This window comes from Gymnodraco acuticeps, unplaced genomic scaffold, assembly GCF_902827175.1.
Source record: "Gymnodraco acuticeps unplaced genomic scaffold, fGymAcu1.1, whole genome shotgun sequence".
Taxonomy (NCBI): Eukaryota; Metazoa; Chordata; class Actinopteri; order Perciformes; family Bathydraconidae; genus Gymnodraco; species Gymnodraco acuticeps.
The window spans coordinates 221,348-246,842 of record NW_022991025.1 but is presented as its reverse complement, the minus strand read 5'-3'; the positions used below and the strand labels follow the sequence as shown (position 1 = coordinate 246,842).

General features: G+C 40.1%; 1 long non-coding RNA gene across 3 annotated transcripts in view; it reads left to right on the top strand.

Annotated features, from left to right (window-relative positions):
* Positions 1-3,914: 3,914 nt before the first annotated feature.
* LOC117559537 overlaps positions 3,915-25,495 on the top strand; it is a 37,357-nt gene continuing 15,776 nt past the window's right edge. For 2 of the 3 annotated variants that reach the window (XR_004570982.1, XR_004570983.1), the window contains exons 1-6: positions 3,915-4,170; positions 4,636-4,699; positions 7,038-7,084; positions 7,626-7,693; positions 23,306-23,364; positions 23,456-23,610. This is a non-coding gene — a long non-coding RNA (uncharacterized LOC117559537). Of the gene's footprint in view, positions 4,171-4,635; positions 4,700-7,037; positions 7,085-7,625; positions 7,694-23,305; positions 23,365-23,455; positions 24,049-25,495 lie in introns of those variants that run through there. The other variant, XR_004570981.1, reaches the window with a different exon arrangement.

Sequence of the window (25,495 nt, the reverse complement as noted above, 5' to 3'; positions counted from 1 at the left end):
TAAAATACTATATTTATCCCAAAGTTCACAGCAGCATTTTGACAGTCAATCTGCAGGAATTACAAAATTACTTATAATAAAATACAAATAAATTCAAGATAAACATTACAAAATTAAGTATAATATATACATATTCTCAGTAAAGGAATACCTGTATTCAGACGAGTATCTAAAACACTTTAAAATATACAGAATACATAAGAAAACTCTACCAATCTACTTAGCATGTAAACATAGTGTACTATATTAAAACGTGTTGGACAGTAGATTCATTGCAAGTAAACGCAGCTGCTAACCACCTTAAGCCAGCTAAACTGAACTGAAATGTACTAAACATTTAAAAAACGTACATTATTCAGTGACTTCCCCTTATCATCAATCAGTGAATATTTATTCTGATTAATGTCAGTAATCAAGCTGAGTTTTATAATGCTAATAACGTAGCGCTAGCAGCTAAGCTATCGGCAAGGGTTTGTTATAATTAACGTAATGTTAGCAAACATAAACAAACGTCACCATGTGTGGGATTAATATAAAATTACATATCAATACTTAAGCATAAATGAGGTTTGATACGTGGCCTACTTTTAATACAAGACTGTCTTAAACATTAGCAACATTAGCCTAGCCATGTCAGCTAACAAGGCTACATTAGCAACATTAGTAATGTCGATTAAAAAGCAATGTTTTTACTCACCCTGAGTGTTTTCTGTCATGTTGGAAGGCGCGTCACGCTTTAGAGTCTCACTACAAAACCGGAGAAGTGCATTTAATGTTTAGTATTTCACCATTTTAACGGTAGAAACGTGAAACTATCTGCGGCGGAGATTTCACGAGCAGAGCAACAACATGGACGAGCTGTGTTTGCTGCAGTGATGCATTGTGGGTAGGAGACGCTACAAAAGAGGGAGCTTCTTGACAGGTCATGTAAACACAGATGCAAACATTAGGACATGTTTACTTTGTTTGTACTGTAATCCACACATTTTGAGATGCTTTCCAGTATTGGTGAACTTATATTAAGCCACACGTTCCGGTTTTAACATATGATGATATCGAATTCGTCCTTCAATTTGAAAAACTAAACAAAAACTCAATTTTGAATCAATAATTAATTATACAGAGGTCTAAACACCTATGACCACTTGCTGTTCATAATGCCCTCACTTTTGAATGAACACTGATGTTAATGTGACTTTTTTTCATATGTATTGGAATAATTGTTCAATAAAGTAAAAGAGTACTGACTGGCAGGATTCATTGATGAGAAATATTGCAGGTTTTCTTTCTATAATGTGGTTTCTGGTATGCTTTTTGTGTAGATGTGAGGGGTTGACACATGACTGTCAGTCCCATGATTCTTTAAGGAGGCATGTTTAATAGAACAACAACTATATGCATGCATCAGACACTCAATTTTCAAATTTGGAAATCCAATATCGTACTTAGTCTTTATTCAAGTCCCTCCTTTGATTTTCCTTCCTTGTAAGGTCAAAGCCTTTTTACATTTCTATCTCTGACCAGGTTTTTCTTCTTCCTTTTCCTTTCTGAGAGTAAAACTTGTTGTCTGCAGCGAGACTACAGTAGATTTTCGAACCCCCAAATTCCTCCTTTGGCTGACAAACGTCAACAAAGCCCCCGAGAGACACCAAAGAGAGGTGAGCAGTGAACTGAAGCCTCATTGTATCGGCTCATTATGGCGTCCCGCAGTGAGGAAGAAGCTATTTTGTAGCAGCACAAGGTCAATATCTGAAAGCCAGGGCGATGGAGTGGATCAGCCATGAGATTTTTAATTTGAGAAAGCGTAACGGGGTTTTCCTGCAAGACGGTGTGTGAATTTCAATGGACTGTGGGGATTGTACAGGCAATATGTGGAGTTGGCAAATGTTGTCCAAGCTCCCTGATACTTCTTTGTGTCACATGCAGTTTTTGCTATCAAGATTTCAGGCAAGGGATGAGTGCTGCTGCTTATAAAAGCATGATGTTTCAGCCTCACACACACACACACACACACACACACACACACACACACACACACACACACACACACACACACACACACACAGTTACCATGCTGCACGTACATGAAGAAGCTTCTGTATCCAGTGTTTGTCCTTCATTTTAATGCAAATCATATCAATACGTATCCCACACTTTATTAAACAGCTGTTCCCAAAGCTGTCTGAGATATTTCTCTGCTTCCTGGATTCACTTTCCCAGGAATTTTGATTTTACTTCCAAAAAGATGTGAAAAGGGGAGCTGTCACTCTCTATTATGGTGACCTCAATGATTGTGTGCCCTATCCAAATCCAGCGGTTTTCCATAACAATGCAAATTAAAGGGTGCAAAGCCGAAGGAGACAAGACTTGTTATTTTCAATCCGAAGGACAGAGGTTCTTTACAACAAACTTGTCTGTACGCCTCTAAAACTTGATTCAAATGCCAACTTGGAAGTTGTTTTGTGTGTGAGACAATGCGTTTTTTGCTCATGAGGGTCAGCTACTATCTTGAGAACGTGATACTGGAGCTGTGGAGTTTATTTTGCAAATGAAAGATTATACAAAATAATAATCATATTGCATTGTGTTTTTATGTATATTGTTGAAGCAGACTCAAAGTTAGGGGAGGTCAAATTAATGTGTAACCATGTGGATGTATCATGGACACTATTGACTTAATATACTTGCTTTTGGCAGACTTAGTACTGTAGATTTCAGTTTTATCAACAAGGACCAATTTGGGTATCAATGCATGGTTTTAATTGGAAACTGGTCAAGGATCTGAGCTTCAATTGAAAGGAATACAGTATACTCCAATCCAATTTGCATATGTATGCTGAATACAATAAGCAAGCAACAGTAATACATCCTGGTACTCATAAAGGACATTTTCATTTCATTTCATTTCAAACCTTTATTTAACCAGATTGGTCCCATTGAGATCATAGATCTCTTTTTCAAGGGAGACCTGCAGCATATAGGTTCCACATGAAACATAAAACAATAAAGGACATCATACATTATATGTACAGGATACATTTACATAGTTATAGACATTTACAAGCGCCCATAGTATCAACGAGCATTTCATTTAGCCTAGCTTTAAAAACATGCAGAGGAATGAGATTGCTCAGTTTCAATTCTTGCTGAAGACTGTTCCAAGCAAGTGGAGCTGCGCACATAAAAGCTGTCTTACCTAAGACAGTCCTTGCTCTTGGCACATCTAACAATACTACATCATGCGACCTCAGACAATAGCTGCTTGCAACTCTCTGTGTGATCAGAGAGCAGATATAATACGGGAGTTTACCCAACAAAGCTTCATACTGCATAATGCTTTGTTGCACAATTTAATGCTAGGACCATTGCTATAATTTCAACTGTACGAAGTCTTGTGCAACAAAGCATTATGCAGTATGAATTAAAACAATGCATATCACTGACAATTGTAACTGCTGCTTTAAAACAAAATGGCACAGTGGGAAAAGGGAAAATCGACGTGGTTATTTATCCCCAGAGGTCATATATGTTATGTAAATCTGTAGAAATTAGATAAAAAAACATATGAAATTAGGGTTATTTAAGTTAATTGCATCTAGGTATTATTGTGTACAACTACCCGTATAATTTATGTACATGTCTGAGGTATTACTAGTCTTTGTTATACACAATACACTCATCTGCAATGGGTGAATAGTCTGCAGTCAGTGACCCACATCTCAGATCTGCTTAACTCAGACTGTTGTTTTATTCAGTGCACTGTCAACACTACTGTGAGTAGGCGGAGGGGGCGGGGTTTCATGCTTATCTGCCTCTCTGATTGGCTGCTAGATTCGATTCCTCATTTCCTATTGGCTGCTCGCTGCTGTCAGTCTATATCTGTTATCACCGCTTCCCGCGCCATTCCACGTGCACGCGCGGGACCAGCAGGCACGTCCCCGCTTGGAGACTGTCTGGAGTCTGTCTGAAATTGATAACAATTGGAGATGGAGTTTTAATTGGCATCAGGAAGACGCTGGTTGGAAATGGATTTTTATTTCTCGCGCTACTCCTAGAAAACACCTTCGCCAAAAAGAGTCTCCTTGCTGAGATATACATGTATTTTCTTTAAACGCTGTGAAAGTTTTTTCTCCTGCAGTGTGTCAGCAGCAGACAGCTCTTTATTCCCAGGTAGGTGAGACAAGTTAGTGCACTGAGCTAACGCTGCTGCAGCATTCGCCTTTAAATGTTGTTTTGTGCACGCTTTGCTTAGAAAATAAACAACCCTGTTCTGCATTATCATACTGAGTTTTACATTAATCATTTTTAGCTGTTTAAAGAACGCGTTTAATGCATATTTCTCCCACATTGCACCCTGGAAGCTAGCTGTTTTGTTTGGAGGTGGTGCAGGTGACGCACCTGTGCTGATGATGACGCTGTTCATTAACCCCACCTGTTCATTACCTGAGCGAGAAACTGCCTATTTTGCAACATTATCCCCCGTTATTCCTCTGATTAAAATGCACCACACCACGGCTTTATATTTCATATGTCACAGGTGGCAACATCTCAACTAATCTAAATGAGTGTGGCTTTAGAGGTGACGTGAAATGCATCCTGTTTGACATGTTTCCTTCTTCCTTTGCTCTTGCTTAGGCTCTGCAGGGGATCATCCGTCAGCCTTGAGTTCAGGAGGAGTGCACCATCCAGCCTGCACAAGGTTGGTTGAGACTGGGGTCAGATCCACTGCATGCATGAAATGGAGTTTATCAGATAGCATTTATTCATTTATCTTGATTACACTCCTAAACAAATTAATTCATGTTTTTCTTAATGCTTTCAATGTTTACTTTAAGCTTTCCACAAGTAGCTTCATAGTCCAATACAACTGTCTGGTAGCATATTTAGCACATATTTAGCTTATTTATGAGCACATACATGTACACACTAATAGTTGAATGCCGTCTTTCACACTTAATTCAAGGTTGGTTGAAACTGGGGTCAGATGCATGCATTTAATGGAGTTTATCAGACGGCATTTATTCATTTATCTTGATTACACACCTAAAAAAAAACATTGTATTCATGTTTTTCTTCCTTTGGCATCTTAATGCTTTCGGTGTTTACTTTCCACAAGTAGCTTCATAGCCCAATAAAACCTCCTGGTAGCTTCAATGTATTATATATTAGCACATACACACTGCTATTTGAATGCTGTCTTTCACACTATATTCAAATGCCTAGCTTTGACGTCACTTTAAATATGTTTAATATTGCTGCATCAGCACTTTAAATGGAAAAAATCTGCATGTTTTGTATTGTTTTTACACGCTATCTGTGGTGGAGTTTGGCATATTTGATATATTGGATGATTATTTCGAACAAGGCTTGTCCAGACTGTGGAAAAGGTCTATCGTCATACTGTTTCTACCCAAAATGTGTCACTTTTGCATCAATTTAGACATGGATTTAACCCAAAACAGTGTGTTAAATGCAGTTAATGTGTACCTGGTCTGCTCCCTCAGACGCTTTTGCTCTGTCACTGCAGATTTGAGCATTGAGTAGTCATATGACTCAAAGCCCTCCTCCCCAGTGTCTGCTCTTTTGGGGCAAGATGGCTGCTATAGCATTGTTGTAATCAATGAGTTGATGTTAGCAGAAAAACATGGGGTTACATTACACTTCAGTGACACCCCAGGAAATCTGCACATTTGACACTGAAGAGACGGTTAATGGACATCCCTTTAAAAGGTTTCCCCAACTTAAATATTGTGCGTTTAGACGATTTGATGATTATTTATCGCTATTTTTCACCAAAGCAACCCAAATACTGGGCAGTTTTTGTGTAATTCTTGACTTGATGGGTGTTTCATTCCCTACTTCTTGCTCCATGCTGCGTATCGTTTTGTTTTGGGACGCATGGTAGCCATTTTGTCTGATTCATGACTGGCAATTGGTGCCAAAGGCTTCCTAAAATGTGTTCTGAGCAACTCAAATGTCTCAGCAATTTCTAAAAATATCAGCAGTGGCTTCTGATCTTGAATGTCTTCTCTGCTTTCTCTGTATTTTTATATAGAGAATAGAGTATCTTGCAAATAGGCACACCTACAGTCTGTTTCTGGACACATATCAACAACACCGTACAGACAGTTTGCAAGAAATAAAAAACAATTGCTTATAATTAAAGCATTTTTTAAACATGTGGCGCCACCGAAACACAAGTATTATTTTACGCGATGTGAAATAATTTACAAACGTTGAAGATAACGCATTAGCAGCTGCAAAAAACATTTTGTAATTGTGTATAAATTAGCCTTTTCGGTACATTTTGGATTAATTACCTGCAGTCGCCTAATCTAGATTGCATTTGTCGAAAAGGTGCATGTGACGGGTTATATTTGAGGCGATATCATCACCTTGTTTTGAACTTATCTGCTTTAATAATAACCTATAATTATTTTCGTAAAATTGGAAAGCTATAGGATGGAAGAAAAGCGTCTTGCTTACGTTTTTTTGGACCTAACTTTTAGTGGATTAATTAAAGCACACATTTTTAAGGCCTTCATACGATGGATGTATGCATTATTATCACATGTTTAACGTACTTAAAAACCAACTCATAAAAACACTGGTTGATAGAAGACAAGCTTGTTGCACTCCTGTAAAGTTACGTTTTATAATCATCAACCTGCTTTTCAGTGGATTTATTAAAACGACATGCATTTGTTCTCCAGGCTGCACCATGCAATATTAGTTTTTGCACTTATTCTCACAGCCCTCAGTGATTTTGGATATTATCTGAGGCATGTAAGAGTGCTCCTCGCCTCTCTCTGACATTACGAGTTACTTCCCCTCAGCGAGTCTTGTGATGTTTATCAGTTTGCTGTATCAGTGGCCAGCCTGGACAGATCTCTTCATTAACACCTACTTACTGCATATCTGCTGTCAGCTCGTCCTGTCATAACCCTTAAAGCTTCTCTGACTGCTTCTTGTGATTATGGTACTTTCTTTTTAACCTGAGAGGACAGACACACTCAAAGCATGCTCTGTTTCTGCAGGGCCTGATCCAGTGTCTCACAAATGACTGGTATTGCAATTAGGAAAGGTAAGAGAATAGAAAAACACGGGAATATGCATTTTTGTTGGCAAAACGTCTCTATGACATTGCAGTTTTTAATATTTTATTTTAATTATAATGATTACGAATGCATAAAACAAATCTGTTTTCGCAGTATTTATTTAATAATTGCGATCATTAGCTTTTATATGCATCTAACTAAATGAGGTTTTGTGCATTGTCCTACATTAAGTGATGCATTTCTTAATATTACCTTAAAACAATTCCTATTACGGCTTGAATTAAACATTTAAATATCTTTGTATTAATGTGAATACAACTACTACAGCTCAGGCTTTTATTACGAGGATGTTAACAAGCATTATAGGTATAAAAATAATATTTAACACCTCAGCAACATGATATTTTGTTAACTGTTCGACTGTAAATTTAGCGAAATCCACGAAAAACAAATATAAAAAGGTGTTTAATTGAATGCATTTCCTTCCGTATTCTCTCAGCTTATTATTAACCCCCGTGGTGTGTATCTTGACTTTTAAACCACAGTGTTTTCTCTCTGTTTTCACAGAGATCCAGGGTTGTCCTGCAGCCTGTCATGCCTCCATGCCCTCTCTGTTGCAGTGTGACCGCCCCATGGTAAGATCCCTGTTGACCTTTCATTAAAGCACATTTGGGCTGAAGTTAAAAGTGCAGAGGAGCTATTCCAGGAATGCTTTAAGGTGCTGCAGAGTGCCTGAGGGAAATCTGCACACTGCACTATTTACTGAGGAGTTTTCTCTGGCTCGTGACGTGATGAGGAGTGATCAAATTCAGCGCCGTCATTCACTCGTCAGCGGCAATCTTTTTCCCTGATTGGTGATCTCTTCATAAGATAATCATGGATATGGATCTGGTAACTTTCACTTGAGGCTTAACCCGGAAAATGCTGATGCAAGACGAGCTTCCAGCCGAACACCCCGCGTTTCTATTGGCTCGTTGTCTCCACCCACAGTCACGAGGTACAACTTCATGATGATGTCTGGAGGAAACAGGCTTTCATCGGCAGCTTCTAATGCTGCCCCTGAGCTGTACTGAAAAGATTTCTGGGGTTATTTCTGTGCACAAATGTTGTTTCTGAGCTCTGTCGTTCAGCAGCTACAGCCATTGTGTTCCTATAAAGCTGTGGGTTGTTGATAATCCCAGAATCCTTTGCTTCGTAGTGACGCAGTTTCCTTTGACATTGGCGTGGCATATTTTAAATCAAGGCCTTCGCTGTATTTTAAGGAGTCTCCTGGCAGACTGCCAACACATGGATCCATTTGCCTGTTCCCTCCTCCTTCAGAGCACAACTGCACAGCTGTGACTCTGCGCTGGCCATCGATAACTCACAGCCAGTGGCGTCCATCTTAGATTTGGGCGAAAGAGATGAAGTGAAATGAAGCTTTGCAGAAAACAGAAAATCTGAACTTGCTGGAAAATGTTCTAAAAAAACGTCACGACTTTTACAGAGAAACAAATTTCAAAATGATACTGAATGTGGAAATACGTTTGAGTTGATTAAATGTTATTTTTTGAGTTCTGCGCGATGCATTCTCATTTTATTTTAGCGTCAGAAAGTCCTATTTTTCATTCTTTTAAACCGACTCACAAATGCATTTCATCGAATATTCTTTTGCTAGAATTTCAAGTCGATAAAGCCTAGAGTACATTCTTAAAGCCGCAATTAAATTCAAAGCAGATCATAAAATATACAGCAGTTGGAAAATAAAAAATGTATTTGTCTGAAAATGTTTGTGCGATTTTTTTTTTGTTGCAAAAGCGATCGACGATTTGAAACACAAGCGTTGCAATTTGAGAATTTTGTAAAGCAACGTAAATATGTTTTGTTTGTATAGTCCCGTGTTTAAAATGTCTGATTATTACAGGCGTTGTTTGACTCCGGTAAATTGTGTTTGACAATATGAAATCAAAAGATGACGGCAAATTAATTTGTCTAAATAAAATAAATGCAGTTTTTTTTTTTTTAAGCATCGTCCAAATTAATCTGTTAATTCAGAAAATACATTTAAAAATAATAGGATGCTGTTTTATATCTGATTTGTACGACCGTATTATCCATTTTTATTTAATTCACTACACTATTTTATTCTCCTACTCTTTATGTATATTACACGTTCTGTAAATATTTTTAAAACGACATAAAAAGTATTTTTGCTCAAGTTTTTTTAATTCTTCGTCGTAAAATCGTCTTTATTTTAAAGTTGCACATGCAAATACACTTTAAATGTATAATATTCCCCTTGCATGATGCATTTAGAGTACTGTATATTGTGCTGTGGAGGGGCCTCCTGACTCCCTGAGAGGTTTAGCTGACCTTTACCCTCTTAAAGGCTTGTTTTGGTTCCCTGTTAAGAGCGGTGTGAAAGCCACACTGTGTTTAATGCCACGTAGCACAACAGTGGCTGTCAGGGACATTAAGCCTCTGCACACAGCGAGAGGAAACGTGCTTTAATGCACATGTTGCCCAACCTATAGGTGAACGCATCAATAGTTGAATTTTATTGAGTGTATTGCACGTTTTAAATCTGTTGCAGAATGGACATGCACGTTGAAATTGGCAGAAATGTAGTAAAAATAAACGGAAATATCGTTAAGATATTTTTTTATGTAAGACAACAGAACAATGTGACTTTAGAAGATAAGATATTTAGGATTCAATTGATAGGAGAACCTTTCATGAAGCATATTAAGCCAACAATGAGCTCATAGTACAGTTTAAAGAAGCAGAAATCAAATCTAAGCTGCTCCGTTTCACTCTCACACACAGTTACTCTCACACACACTATTCTCTGAACATATAGGTTCACCTGCTGCATTAAAACAGAACACATGAAGCATCAGAGAGTTGTTTATGGGCTGGATTTAAATCAAACACTCAGGTTCACTTCCTGTTTTTTATTTTGACTGCAATCCGATTGACTTTGTAACGCAGTGTGCTCGTCTGTAACCCTCTCATAAACGCTCAAACAAGTGCTCACTTTCTGGGTAAGAAGCTTCTGGCCTGAGATGAACTCCTGCTTTTTTTTACTGAGTTCTCATAGTGCTGGATAAAAGCTTGCATGTGAAGACACGTCGTCCAAAACGGTTGCATTTAAGCGTTCAATATACTACATAAATAATCAGGATACTAATGAAGGTAGCTGTACTCCCTTACAGTTGCATGATATCAATCAGATTACTGTTAGAAATTGGGGATTACATTGATACTAAAACCTAAATGGAGCATATAGTGTTTGTTGTAAAGGATCAGATGTTATCTCTTCTCTGTGAGCGGTTCTGATCTGTAGGATAATACTTTCAGAGTGAATCTATACTGCCTGAATCTGCTTCATGGGTTTCACTTTCTTTGCTTCATGTGTTCTGTTTTTAACTCAGCAGGTGAACCTATGTGTTCATACAATAGTGTGTGTGAGCTTCACTGTGTGTGTTAAACTGAAATGGAGCATTTTCTGCTTCTTTTAAACTAGTCTGTGTTCATGTGTTTCAGTGTTAGCCTGAATCTGCTTCATGAAAGGCACGATTTCCTATCAATAAAATCCAATTTGATCCTAAATATCTTGGTTTCTTGTTCTGTAGAAAAAACACCTTGTATTTATTTCCTCTTTTATCTGCATTGCATTTGATATTGGAGTAATCCGGTTACTTTTATTATTAATGCACTGTTGGTTAATAACCCTGCACTTCAGTTTCTCAGCAAAGGTTGCATGTAAAGCACAAAGTGTCCTTGTAACCCTATATAGATCTCGACCTATACTTAAAGCATAATAGGGATATTAAGACGTATAGAAAACATTTTGATTTGACTTTCTACCCATTTTAATCACGGAACAAGCCCATTAGTTATCCTACAGTTCAGCAATAACATCTGTAGTGACCCTAACCCTAACCCTAATGTACTTTGAAAACCATTTGAAAAACGACGTTACGATAATATTTAGGTTATTTTTTAACTCAAATGCTAAAATCCTCGTTTAATATCTTGAATTTACTCTAAAAATATGAATTAGGAGAGGAAATATAAAATTAAACATGTTTTAATAAAGCTTTTACAGAGATGTAATGATGCAACCCCACTGTTAAGGAGGACAAATCCAAATGTGTGCTTTTGCTCGTCTGTAATTTAGTTTAAATATTATCTTTTAAAGGGGTTTGTGTGCAAATCAAACATTAACATATAAGTTGACTTTCCACCCATTTTAATGAAGGAACACTTCAATGAGTTGTCGTAGAGTTTCGCAATAACATCTGTAGTGTGGTACTTTGAAAACCATTTTAAAACAAGACATAATGATAATATTTTGGGGGTTTTGTATCTCAGAAATGCTAAAATCCTCGTCTAACATCTTGCATTTACTAAAAGAATATGACTTTGGAGAGAAAATATCAAATGGACATGTTTATACTTTGAAAACCATATAAAAACCAACGTTAAGATAATATTTTGGTTTTCTTTTTACCCAAAAAAAGGCAGAAATCCTGGTGAATTTACTCAACATATACAATTCAACATGTTTTATTCAAACTTCTGCAGGTTTTTAAACTAACATTGCAGAGATTTAATGATGCAACCCCCTGTTAAGGAGTACAAATCCACATGTGTGCTCTTGTACTCGTGTAATTTAGTTTAAATATGATCTTTGTGCAAAGGGGTTTGTGTGCAAATCAAACTAAAGTTCTATATATGCAAAAATAACCACTTTTTAATTGCCTGAGTTTAGCAGCTCCACTGAAACTTTTCGAGTTGTTTTGAGGGGTGGGTGTGCTTGCATTTCTCCCTAATTGGGGCTTATTGGAACACACCTGGACACACCTTCCTCCTTTTGCCTTTTGACCTTTTTGTGAATTAAGACGGCAAGCTAGAGTTCGTCAACGAAGGGTGGAAAGGGGGGGGGGGGGGGTTCACCGTGACTAATTAGTAAGTCTCACTCCTCTGAGGTGAGGTCGGGGGGTTTATGAGTAAATACCCACCTGCTCCAAGTTGCAGTAACCTAATCAGTCTCGGTGGACGTTTGAAAGTGAATATTTCATATCTGCGCTGATCTCTACCAGCTCTCATATCTGACTCTCTCTCCGTAAGCCTCACACAAGCGGCAGGGTCTCTTCCCTCCACACAATGAGGAGGGAAAGGTCAGGCCTAATGAAGTCGGGGGTGTGACCTCTAGCATTCAGTGACTTCTCCCTCCGTCCTGCCGCTGAAGCCATGCCGCTTAATCCCTTTTTGATCCTAATTGATAGGCATTAACATGATCCTTATCCAGGAGCGGTGTTTTGTCTTCCGCAGCCCTGCTCTCTGGGTGTCGGTGACACAAAGTGTGAAAGCGTTAAACCAAATGTGAAATTGATATTTTTCATGTTAGTGCGCTGGTGTTTTCTGAAACGCTCACACAGCAGAGCGGCCGGTGTTTCAGCGTTTCGCCCTCTGAGCTCTTAGCAGGACTTAACACATGACCTCTGGAATCCCATTCTGGCCTTTTATCTCCGTCACAAGGTGATTACCGCCTCACACCGTCGACTAATTACCCTCTTCAAGTCACACTGCAAACCAAAGCTGTTTAGATTTATTATCAATTAACTGGTGGTCTCTCGACTCTAATTAAACATTTTAAATAAAAGCTATGAAGACACGTCGTCCAAAAGCGGTTGCATATAAGCGTTTAATATACTACATTTAACGGGATAATCAGGACACTAATGAAGGTAACAACAATCAAGATTAATGTTAAAACATGTGGATTACTAGAATCATTACAGTGTTAGTTAAAACCTAAAAAAGGCATATAGTGTTTGTTGTAAAGGATCAGATGTTATCTCTTCTCTGTAAGCTGTACGGATAATACTTTAAGTGTGAATCAAACCAAAGCTGATTGTTTATTATCAATTAACTGGTGGTCTCTCGACTCGAATTAAACATTTCCATCTAATCTAAAGTTCTTTCTTTACATTTCACAACTTGTTCTTTAACATTTTAAACATTAGCTCAGTATAACATGCTGTGATAACATTGAAAATCTTGATTGGACGTTCATATATATTTGTTGACTTTTTTATTTTATTCTATTTTTCATTCTTAAATTGTGCACAAAAAACCAATTTCCCTCCTGGGATTATTCAAGTATTTCTGATTAACAATAAAGCAAGTACAATCATGAATACATCTGTACTGTGGGGGAAACTTCTGAAGCAAATGGAGTCAGGACTCAAAGAGACACGAGGAGCTTTGATATCAAACACTGACGGTTTATTTGGAGCTTCGGCCGGAGTATTCACGAGACATGTCCCGGGCCACGATCGACCACACGGTTGAGATGCCACATCAATTCTGAAGAGCCCTCCTGCAGCTCCAGGTTTTAGTTCAGAGTGTAATAATCAACATTCTTCAATAGAGAGACTAAACAGCTGAGGACACTGAATCACAGTCGCTTATGGCTCGAGGTCATCTCCACCCTGAGAAGGATGTGTTCCAGGTGTCCCACGACAACAACTATCTCTGACCGAGAGCTGCCCGCTCACAAACTGGCAACAACAACAACTTGCTAGAGCTCCTTAAGGGAGATAGCGGCTGCTCAAGGTCGGTCAGCTGCGTCAGAGGGCGAAGAAGGAGGAGGACATGCAGGGCGAATTATTCCCTGACATATATTTTTGACTAACCAGTTGCTTGGGAGGATTTGACTAGTCCTCTTTGTGTGGTCACAGTTAGTCACGACTTCCTGTTCATCCTTCAGTCAGCAGTGACTCAGTGATGTTGAGCCATCTTTCGTCTTGAGATGGAGGTCTCACCTGCCACCCATTTAAGACATGTTCACTTATTCACGTTGAAAGTCATATCAAATAAATGCCTGACACACTGCACAGGATGCAGATAAATAGTTTGTTGGGAATTGACCTCACAACACTAACCACAAATTGCAGCAAACAGGTGGAGTGTGTTTAATTATTGCACGAAAAAAGTATTTCCTCAAAGTATGTAAGGCATGCTATGAAAGAGGAAAGAGACATTGTTGTCTTTAAAATATATCTGAAAGTGAGACAAATAATTGACCCAAAGAGGCATTAACATGTTGGATATATTCCAAGAAAGTAACATTTAAAAGCACTTAAAAATGTGATCCTATTTAAGTTAAGATAAAATAGATCGTTATTGATCCATGTTGGGAAATGCAGGTGTTTAAGCAGCACCAGGAATACGACTCAAACACAGGGTAGCCCAGGTAGCACAAGCCTATATAGAAATACAAATATAAATGGCAATATGTGCAACTTGTACACCAGTATCGACAATGATTTGACTTTTTAAATCGAATATATGTGCATTTGTATTCAGATTATTTGTGGTTTATTGCACTGTAATTAGCTTTGGATGAAATTAAGGTTTAAACACGTTGACTCTTTGCCTTGCATCTGAGATGATCCTGGTGTTTCTCAGATGTTCTTTAATATACGCTAAATGCGTAAATACAACAGTGGACCCAAATGGAGCATTGTTAACACATTTGATTTCCTTAAAGGCAATAACGTTGGGAATGTTCTTTGCCCTCTTGCTTTGGATAAAATGATTGTTTGAAACACATTGACTCTTCTGTAGCATCTTGAGATTATCCTGATCGTTTTTGTACCATTACATGCTGTAAAAATAGGCAAATACTGACTAGACGCTTTCTCTAAATGGGGCATCATTTACACATATCCTTAAATGCAATAACGCTGGGAATGTTCTTTCCTCTTGCCTTGGATAAAAGGATAGTTTAAACACGTCCTGATATGATTTTCTCCGATGCTTTTACATTTATTTTCACCATTAAATGCTATAAAAACGCTCTTAATGCGGCATTATTTACATATTCGATCACTTTTTGCCCTCTATATCGCTCATCCCCGCATAAACCCACGTATATTTGACTAAAAGCATGTGTATAAGTCCCTATATAACGGACCATATGTGCTGTGTGTGCCTCAGCTCTGTGAATTAGGCGTCTTTGCATCGTGCTCAGCGGCGTGCAGCAGCCCACTTTAGCTGGAAAATGCCAGGTGTCGTGTTGGTTCTTGTTGGTTTCACACAGCGACTCCACTCCTCCCTGGAAACGCTCCGCTCAGGTCTCCATAGGATTGACTGTTATTTCCAGCTTGTTTGTGGCGCTGAATAATGAGTGCTCTGGAAGGCCTGATGATATCATTTGGAGAAAAATAACTAATTATGGAGCGAGGAAGCTACAGATTGGGACTGCGCTGGTGTATTTCACTTGACTGGCACCACCTGCCCTCTATATGTCACACTCACTTCACTTAAACCCCCCCACAGTTGGAGCTGCCACTTATGTGCAAACCCCCAGAAGACTCAGAAGAAGTGGGTTGGACTTGATTGTGATTTTTTTTTATTTACTCGTAAACAAAAGAGCAGGAGTTTTGGTGCAAGCAGGATTCAGGGGTAGCAACAGGAAGTCCCTGCAGTGTTGCGGTCTTTAGGAAAAGTTGAGAAAGTCAGAGCGTTGGAGATGAAGTTGTGGAGATCGAGCAACAGTATTTAGCACATGTTGTTGTGTCCTAGACTAGCTCCGTTTGTGCTGCATTTTGTCTCAAATAGTCCATTAGATGTTCAGGAAGTAGACTTTTAGCAGGGCAGGAGTTAGCTTCAGTTAAGTCGTGCATTTCTCTCATTGTGCATGATATTTCTCTCACACTTCTTCCTTTAAAAAGTGTCCAAAATAGTTGTATTTGTGCCAAGAGTGCCTCATCAAGTTTTAACATTTATGCTGGTGCTGCACGGATTCGACAAGCTCAAAAACATCAAGTGATTTTCAAAATAAAATGTAGATGATGCCCACTGTGTGTGTGTGTGTGTGTGTGTGTGTGTGTGTGTGTGTGTGTGTGTGTGTGTGTGTGTGTGTGTGTGTGTGTGTGTGTGTGTGTGTGTGTGTGTGTGTGTGTGTGTGTGTGTGTGTGTGTGTGTGTGTGTGTGTGTGTGTGTGTGTGTGGTGTGTGTGTGTGTGTGTGTGTGTGTGTGTGTGTGTGTGTGTGTGTGTGTGTGTGTGTGTGTGTGTGTGTGTGTGTGTGTGTGTGTGTGTGTGTGTGTGTGTGTGTGTGTGTGTGTGTGTGTGTGTGTGTGTGTGTGTGTGTGTGTGTGTGTGTGTGTGTGTGTGTGTGTGTGTGTAATCCCTTTTTGAGTGCATCTCAATACAGGAGGTCTTGAGCATGAAAAAGCCTCATATTTTCATTTTAGAACACTCACGCTCCTATTGGCTCGAGCTCAATCACATTGTACGTGATAGGCTAAGGGGGCGGGACATCTCTAAGCTGGTTGACCAATCACAACAGAGCTGGCCAGCTAACCAATCAGAGCAGACTGGGCTCTGGTTACAGACAGAGGGTGAAAAAAGGTGCTGCAGCACAGGCAGTATGAGAAAAATAAAGAGCTTTTTGAACATCAGCAGGTGAGGACTCTTTAAAGTAGAGACACTACATACTGATATACACCTGAACATCAGCAGGAGAGGACTCTTTAAAGTAGAGACACTACATACTGATATACACCTGAACATCAGCAGGAGAGGACTCTTTAAAGTAGAGACACTACATACTGATATACACCTGAACATCAGCAGGAGAGGACTCTTTAAAGTAGAGACACTACATACTGATATACACCTGAACATCAGCAGGAGAGGACTCTTTAAGTAGAGACACTACATACTGATATACACCTGAACATCAGCAGGAGAGAACTCTTTAAAGTAGAGTCACTACATACTGATATACACCTGAACATCAGCAGGAGAGGACTCTTTAAAGTAGAGACACTACATACTGATATACACCTGAACATCAGCAGGAGAGGACTCTTTAAAGTAGAGACACTACATACTGATATACACCTGAACATCAGCATTAGAGGACTCTTTAAAGTAGAGACACTACATACTGATATACACCTGAACATCAGCAGGAGAGGACTCTTTAAAGTAGAGACACTACATACTGATATACACCTGAACATCAGCAGGAGAGGACTCTTTAAAGTAGAGACACTACATACTGATATACACCTGAAACATCAGCAGGAGAGGACTCTTTAAAGTAGAGACACTACATACTGATATACACCTGAACATCAGCAGGAGAGGACTCTTTAAAGTAGAGACACTACATACTGATATACACCTGAACATCAGCAGGAGAGGACTCTTTAAAGTAGAGACACTACATACTGATATACACCTGAACATCAGCAGGAGAGGACTCTTTAAAGTAGAGACACTACATACTGATATACACCTGAACATCAGCAGGAGAGGACTCTTTAAAGTAGAGACACTACATACTGATATACACCTGAACATCAGCAGGAGAGGACTCTTTAAAGTAGAGACACTACATACTGATATACACCTGAACATCAGCAGGAGAGGACTCTTTAAAGTAGAGACACTACATACTGATATACACCTGAACATCAGCAGGAGAGGACTCTTTAAAGTAGAGACACTACATACTGATATACACCTGAACATCAGCAGGAGAGGACTCTTTAAAGTAGAGACACTACATACTGATATACACCTGAACATCAGCAGGAGAGGACTCTTTAAAGTAGAGACACTACATACTGATATACACCTGAACATCAGCAGGAGAGGACTCTTTAAAGTAGAGACACTACATACTGATATACACCTGAACATCAGCAGGAGAGGACTCTTTAAAGTAGAGACACTACATACTGATATACACCTGAACATCAGCAGGAGAGGACTCTTTAAAGTAGAGACACTACATACTGATATACACCTGAACATCAGCAGGAGAGGACTCTTTAAAGTAGAGACACTACATACTGATATACACCTGGACATCAGCAGGAGAGGACTCTTTAAAGTAGAGACACTACATACTGATATACACCTGAACATCAGCAGGAGAGGACTCTTTAAAGTAGAGACACTACATACTGATATATGTTGTTATTTGCCTATTTTAATGCATTTCACTTATTTATAAATGGATTAAAAGCAGGCGAGTGTTTGGGTCTGGATGATGTGATTTAATAATGAAGAAAGAGGCAGCAGCTTATAACAAAGGCAGATAATGAGTACCTGTAGATCATCAAGAGTTAGAAAATGTGCTGTGTCGGACCAGGCGAAATATATTAAACTTACATGAAAGTTCAATACTTGAAATCAGCTTTACATAATTTCACCTAGAATGGAAAGTTAATGGGAGAAAAATGGTCTTTAGGTGCCGGAGTCTTACCTTGGATATCCTCCGTTTCTCATGATTCATTAAAACATCAATTTGTTCTGGTAACACTTTTAATTTGGATTAATCCAGCAGATCTACATCAAAACGTTTGAGTGACAGGTCCATTTAAAACCTAAAGGGAAAGTACTTTCACTTAAAGGTCCCATGTCATGGCCATTTCTACTGATCATAATTCCATTGTTGAGCTCGACTAGAATAGATTTACATTGTTCAATGTTCCAAACTCACATTGGTTTCTCACAGCATCTCTGTAAAGTCTGTGTATTCACTCTCTGTCCTAAACGCCTTGTTGGAGCTCCTGCCCCCCCCCCCCCCTCCCTATGAGCCCAGTGTGCTCTGATTGGTCGGGACGTTGCGAGGCTCGTTGCGAGGCTCGTTGCGAGGTTCGTTGCGAGGCTCGTTGCGAGGCTCGTTGCGAGGCTCGTTGCGAGGCTCGTTGCTTCGAGCTGCTGCGAGGAGCGGACAGGTTTCCGGGTCGGCGATACAGCGCGAAACTCATCCTGAGCACACACACACACAAACACTCACAGCCGAAAAAAAAAACATGAAGTGTGGCTTGATATTGAGAAAGAAAAAGGTTTATAACGCTGTGAGAATGGGTCTGCGGAGAGCATTGCTCCACGACCCCAACTCGTCTATTACCAACCAGGGAGCTCTATGCAAGTCAATGGGACTCCCTGTTAGTTAGCCAAGGGGTCCTGGTGTGTGAGGAGCTCCACGGATTGGTCCATTTCTTGTTGATCTGGGTGTTCACACGTCACTGAGCCCAGGAAGCAAACAATGGGAAAAGAGAAATGTCCAACGAGGCGTTCTGGGGCAGCACAGACAGGTCTTCTCTGTGTTAGAGTTTTACTCGCTGCAGGGTGCACTTTGAGGGTTTGTGACTCTGCAGACCGTTCACATGCAGAACAACCTTCACAACACAAGGGGACGGGTGATAACCAGAAAAGAATGGCATGGGTCCTTTAAAACTTATCTGGCTTGTCTTTAATAGTGATTTTTGCAGAGTAACACATGTTGATAGACACACTTTAGGAGCCTTAAAATCCTAAATCCTAATGGTTTTTAGCATTTGTATCATATAATGTAGGGCTGTGTATTGGCAGGAATCTGTTCAATTTGTTGAACAGTCAAAAATAAGAGCACCATATGCATATCAATTGTGAAATTAAAGCAATCAAAGCACTGATTTAAGAGTGAATATCAAAGCAGATTTAATGACAGAGTGCATCATATAAACCATTGATTACAAATATATATATAATCATAATTCAAATGGTTTATAATCGATAAAAAACTGTCATAAGAGGGGACGATATCTTTGCAAAAAATGAGAATTTAAACAGTATTACAAAACATGATACTGCGTTATAATACTGTGGATATTTTCATATATTTGGGCAAATGTAGGAAGTTGTGTACTCTCCACATCACCATATCTGATCAATCTAACATCACACAAACTCACCTGAAGTACCTGAAACACTACATTATTATAACATGGATTTTAAATGGGACATTGTGTTCGAAAGACAACCAGACGAGGAGATAATAAAGTACATTTACGGCTTATCAATGTAAAATCAGGTTTTTTAACACACCCCAATAAATGCCAGATAACGTCCAAAATGATGTCTTTTAAACTCCCAGCGCTTCGTTTGATTGGTTATTTTAATATTTAAGTTACAAAGCAAACTCCTAATGAAGTCTGTCTGACCTGAGGTTAGAAATACTCGTAATAAAACGCCAGTTGTTGGCAGCGGTTTAGTAATCAGCGAATTTGGATTTCTGGGTCTTTTCATGGCAACTTGAGCTGCCGAGTAATCTGCGGCCAAAACAGCAGCTGCAACAAATCAAATGGGAACATATCGGATCCAAACGTCATGACGCCATGTGCAAAAACACTGACGCACAACTAACCAATAGGGATAGACGTGCATCATGCAGGATATACCTATTGTAACTGACACACCTTCGTACACAACGCTTATGTCAAAAAAACAACATATTTTTTTGTTTTTTAGGCCAAAGTGCTTCGTTTTCAATTATTTACCTCCTTCTTTTGACTGGATTGTAATTAAAACTCAAAATGATCACATGTATTCGTGTTTTTCTGGTCATTTCCATCACAGATCTATCCAAACCACAGATTATCTTTGCAGTGATAATGATGTATGTTCGGTTAAACCCGTAGATCTGCTCATCAGCCTCGCTTTATTTGCTGATGCAGATTTTGGCGTCCAATCTGTGCGAGGGCTTTACTGTATGTTTGAATAGATGGGATAGACGGACAGATAGGCAAACAGCAGCGGCCCTTTTCATTTTAAAAGCCTCTGTGTGTTTTTTCATTCCTTTTTCTCTGTTTGGGGGACCAGATGGCGAAAGGGGGCACGGAAGCGGCTCTTTTGTCCGAGGCGCCCTCAGTGAAAAGACCCTGTCGTCCTCCTCTTTTAATGTAATCAGCGGCACCGGAAGGGTCCATTTTGGGGGCTCTTGTGAAAAGAAGACAATTGGGGTTTTTGGACACGTCTAGATTACAGAGTTCATCTCCCCCCTTTGACACGGAGGATCCTCAGCTTTGATCAGTGGAGGGTGGAGGTGCTGATCCGACCTCACGAGGGTTCAAAGGTCCGACCCCCATCCTCCGAACTGTTTAAACTGCACTTGGCTGCTCCTTCCGGAAGAAACCAGGGGGTGATTTGGGCGTTTTGGGGGATACCATGACCTGTCTAGACCATCTTGTGTTGCCCTGGTGTTTCCAAGGGGACTTAATGAACTTTGACCTCAAATATAGTTGGTTAGGAGACACTTTGGTCATCCTAGGAAGCAGTTTTTCTGTTTTAATTTCCACTTTTGGGGGTGGGGAAATGAGGCGGGGGACCCACATTGTATAAAGAATCTGCTTTGAGGGAATAGAAGCGTGGCAAAAACGTCCTTTTTTATTTTTTAAAATCCTCTGACATCTGCAGTTTGGACACAAGAACAATAAGATCTTCGCCTCTCAGCTTAGAGATGTATATCGGTGTGCTTCAGGTCATCTGATCCCACAATAACTGAATTACATTTTTGTATTGTTACTATTAATTTGTGACATACTTTGGAAGTTTTTTATTTGTGACATTTACAGGGAGTTTTAATTTATTCATGACATTTTTTTCTTTGGATTTAAAAAAGAAATGTGACACATACAGGAAGTCCATTTTTGTATTTATTTATCCATTTTTTTAATTGTCATTCGATTCATTTTGTAATTTGTGAAACGTATTGGTCATTTTTGGACGTTTTATTCCACATGCGCAGTAAGTAAATCCAACATTTGTCTTACTTCTCAATCTCAACAAGCATTTTGAGGATAAACCCAAACATATACTTTCATTGAGATGTTTTTTTATTTTAAAAGCTGAGTAATGCTCGTCTTCCTGAGCTGCTTTTTTAAGGCGTGCCTTGTTCACAATATATTTTATTATAAGTCCTTTTATTTTATCTGTATTTAAATTGCATGTTTGTATCTCTTCCCAACAATGACTCCCCTTTAATGTGTACTTATACACAGCGTATGCAAGTGTGATTTCATGGAGCTAAAATTATGTTTCGCTCAGATTCTCGCCAACACTGATATATCGTATTGATGTTTACTTTTGTACTATTCACTGTATGGCCTTATTATTGATGTAGAGTATGTCATTTAAGATTTAAACATACACACGTAGAATTGTCCTGCAAAAACGAGGATGAAATGCTTTCAAATTGTGAGAATTACTAGGTTTTCGTGATGTCTCGTGTATTTCACTCCTCTCTCGCGTCATACTTGGATTCTCGCCACAACACAATCCCCAATGTGTGTGTTTGATATTGAGGCCGTTCCTCAGTGTTTGTAGTGACTCCTCCATCATGGCCGCCGTCCCCACTTGTTCCCAAAAACACCCCGCCCTCTCGCCCGCCTGCCACTCAGGAAGCAGTTAAAATGGCAGCATGGCAGCAGAATGAGTGAAAGGGAGAAAAGGGAGAGACGCCCACCGCTGTGAGCTGGAAACGGTCGACTGAACCGAGGCTTTCCTCGTACGCCAGGCGAGATGATTATTATTTCTCAGTGTATCCGGCCGAGTGAGAACAATGTAGAATCTGAAGGAGTCTAGACAGGTAGATTGGGGCGGAAACCAGTGGAGGGGTTAACCAGAAAGCAGGGGTTCACACAGTCTTCATTTGTCAGGGTGTAGAAGCAAATAGTGAGAATTAATGCTATAAACCTCATCTAGACATGGCTGGTGAAAACCCCTTGGCTAGCGTTGTCGTAGTGCGGCTAAATGGGAAATGAAATATGCTTTTTTTCTGACCGTTACTTTAAATATAAGGTCTTGGCCAACTGCCATTTCATTCTCCACATTTTCCGTTGGTGAACAAGCACACGCTGAAAAGGTTAGGAGGGTTATTTGAACAATCCAAGTAACCCGATTACTTTCCGTCAATATCAAATGCAATGCAAAGAAATACTAGGTGTTTTTTACTTAAGTGTATTTTGTGGCCTTAGAAAAGAAAGATATTTAGGATCAGAAATGATTTTATTTAAAGGAAAACCCGGCTTTCATCGTAACTATAAGGGAATACAGTTACCTTTTGTTGTATCCTGATTATCCGTTTACATATAATCTGTTATTCCCTGCTCGCTATATTAATCATATATATCTGTCTTAATTGTAATTTCTCTCAGCGTTGGCCACAGCATGATTTAAATTCTGCTCTGCTACAGTACAGAATATCAGTGGCTATATTCCCTCTTAATGTACAAAGTGCTGTGATCATTTGAACCCTTTGCTCTTACTCTAACAGCTCCATGCATGTGCTTATTATGTCATCTACTTAAACCCAATTAAAGCAAGCTATACGCTACAGCAACCCAACGCTGTTTCAATGAGTAGATGTGTGTGTGTTAATGCCGTCTCAATAACCCATCATCTGCAGGTCTGGCTGCCACTTCATAACAACTCTATTGCAGCAACTGCCTGGTGGAGAATCTTAAGGTGAATTATTTGTAGGACTTCTCCTCACTCTGAATGACATTTTTCTTATTGTCTCGTGGTGTGAATGTGTTGATTGTGCTTCCCTCCACAGTGCAGAGTGGACGAGGAGGAAGATGTCATGCTAAGGATGGGTTTTGGGGAGGATGATGCTGCTGTTGATGCTCTCACTTTGTGCCTCTGTCAGTTGTGATGCGTAACCACAGAGTGAGTGACAGTTGGGTCCCGAGGGAGAGCAGGGGGCCTGAGGTGAGTCGGATGTATCCTTGACCCTGTCTCACTGTGTCAGCAAGAGACACAACTCAGTAACAAAGGCCAGAGATGGCATGACTGTACATTGTACATCTTAATTTCAGAATATAGAGGGAGGCTGCAGTGGCCGACAGGTGCAAACAACAGACGCACAGTAAGGGGAAACACGCTGTAGCTTCAGAAAGGATGCAGATATAAAAACAGAAATGTTCCACAACATCTTCAGCAACTTGACAACACATGCAGCGTTTAGAGAACATTCAGCAACTTGAGGAGACATGGCAGCGTCTACTAAAAGCTGTAGAAACCAAACACAACGGAGACCAGGGGACACTAAAGAGTGACGCACACAGCCGGGAGACCAGGGGACACTAAAGAGTGATGCACACAGCTGGGAGACCAGGGGACACTAAAGAGTGACGCACACAGCTAGTAGACCAGGGGACACTAAAGAGTGACAGCTGGGAGACCAGGGGACACTAAAGAGTGAGACACACAGCTGGGAGACCAGGGGACACTGAAGAGTGACGCACACAGCTGGGAGACCAGGGGACACTGAAGAGTGACGCACACAGCTGGGAGACCAGGGGACACTAAAGAGTGACGCACACAGCTAGTAGACCAGGGGACACTAAAAAGTGACGCACACAGCTGGGAGACCAGGGGACACTAAAAAGTGAGACACACAGCTGGGAGACCAGGGGACACAAAGAGTGACGCACACAGCTGGGAGACCAGGGGAAACTAAAGAGTCACGCACACAGCTGGGAGACCAGGGGACACTAAAGAGTGACGCACACAGCTGGGAGACCAGGGGACACTAAAGAGTGACGCACACAGCTGGGAGACCAGGGGACACAAAGAGTGACGCACACAGCTGGGAGACCAGGGGACACTAAAGAGTGACGCACACAGCTGGGAGACCAGGGGACACAAAGAGTGACGCACACAGCTGGGAGACCAGGGGACACTAAAGAGTGATGCACACAGCTGGGAGACCAGGGACACTAAAGAGTGACACACACAGCTGGGAGACCAGGGGACACTAAAGAGTGACGCACACAGCTGGGAGACCAGGGGACACTAAAGAGTGACGCACACAGCTGGGAGACCAGGGGACACTAAAGAGTGATGCACACCGCTGGGACACCAGGGGACACTGAAGAGTGACGCACACCGCTGGGAGACCAGGGGACACTAAAGAGTTAAACATGCATGTGTTAAGTTGCTGGAGATGTTTCTTGATGTGGAACCTTTGTGTTTTTATATCTGCATCGTTTCTGAAGCTGCAGCACGTTTCTCCTGATGGAAATGTTTAGTAGCGCGTTAGCACCTGTCGGCCACCGTAGGAAATGTAGCATACAGAAAGAGCCATATCTGTTGAGGAGATCTGGTTTTCAACCCCCTCATCTTATGAATTATTGAATTGTAATGCAGCAGATCACATTACAGCCTCCTTTGGTTCCTTTGCATGCATTTGTTTCTTCCAGAATGTTTTTAGAACAAGAACTCAGTGCTTATTTTGAGAGATATTCAGCAGTGTTTACCTCAAACACGCTGGTTTTCATTCTGGAGTCAGGGCTTGTTTTTTCGTGCAGGTGTTTTGTTGCATGTTTAACTCGAACAGGGAAGTTTTGGGTGTAAAACTTTCTGTGCAAAGTAAACTTGGGAATGCAGGAAACATGAACTGAGTCGTTGGTGTGAAACTGTGTTATAATTGCATGGTGATTTAATACTAAAGATTGTGAGATTGCATCATCCTAATTGCATGGTTTATGATAAAGACATTTGTTAAGACATTTGAAATGCAATTTAATAACATTTGAACTCGTGCATACCATGTAATGCATACTAATTTATAATAAGTCATTTGGTAACAGAC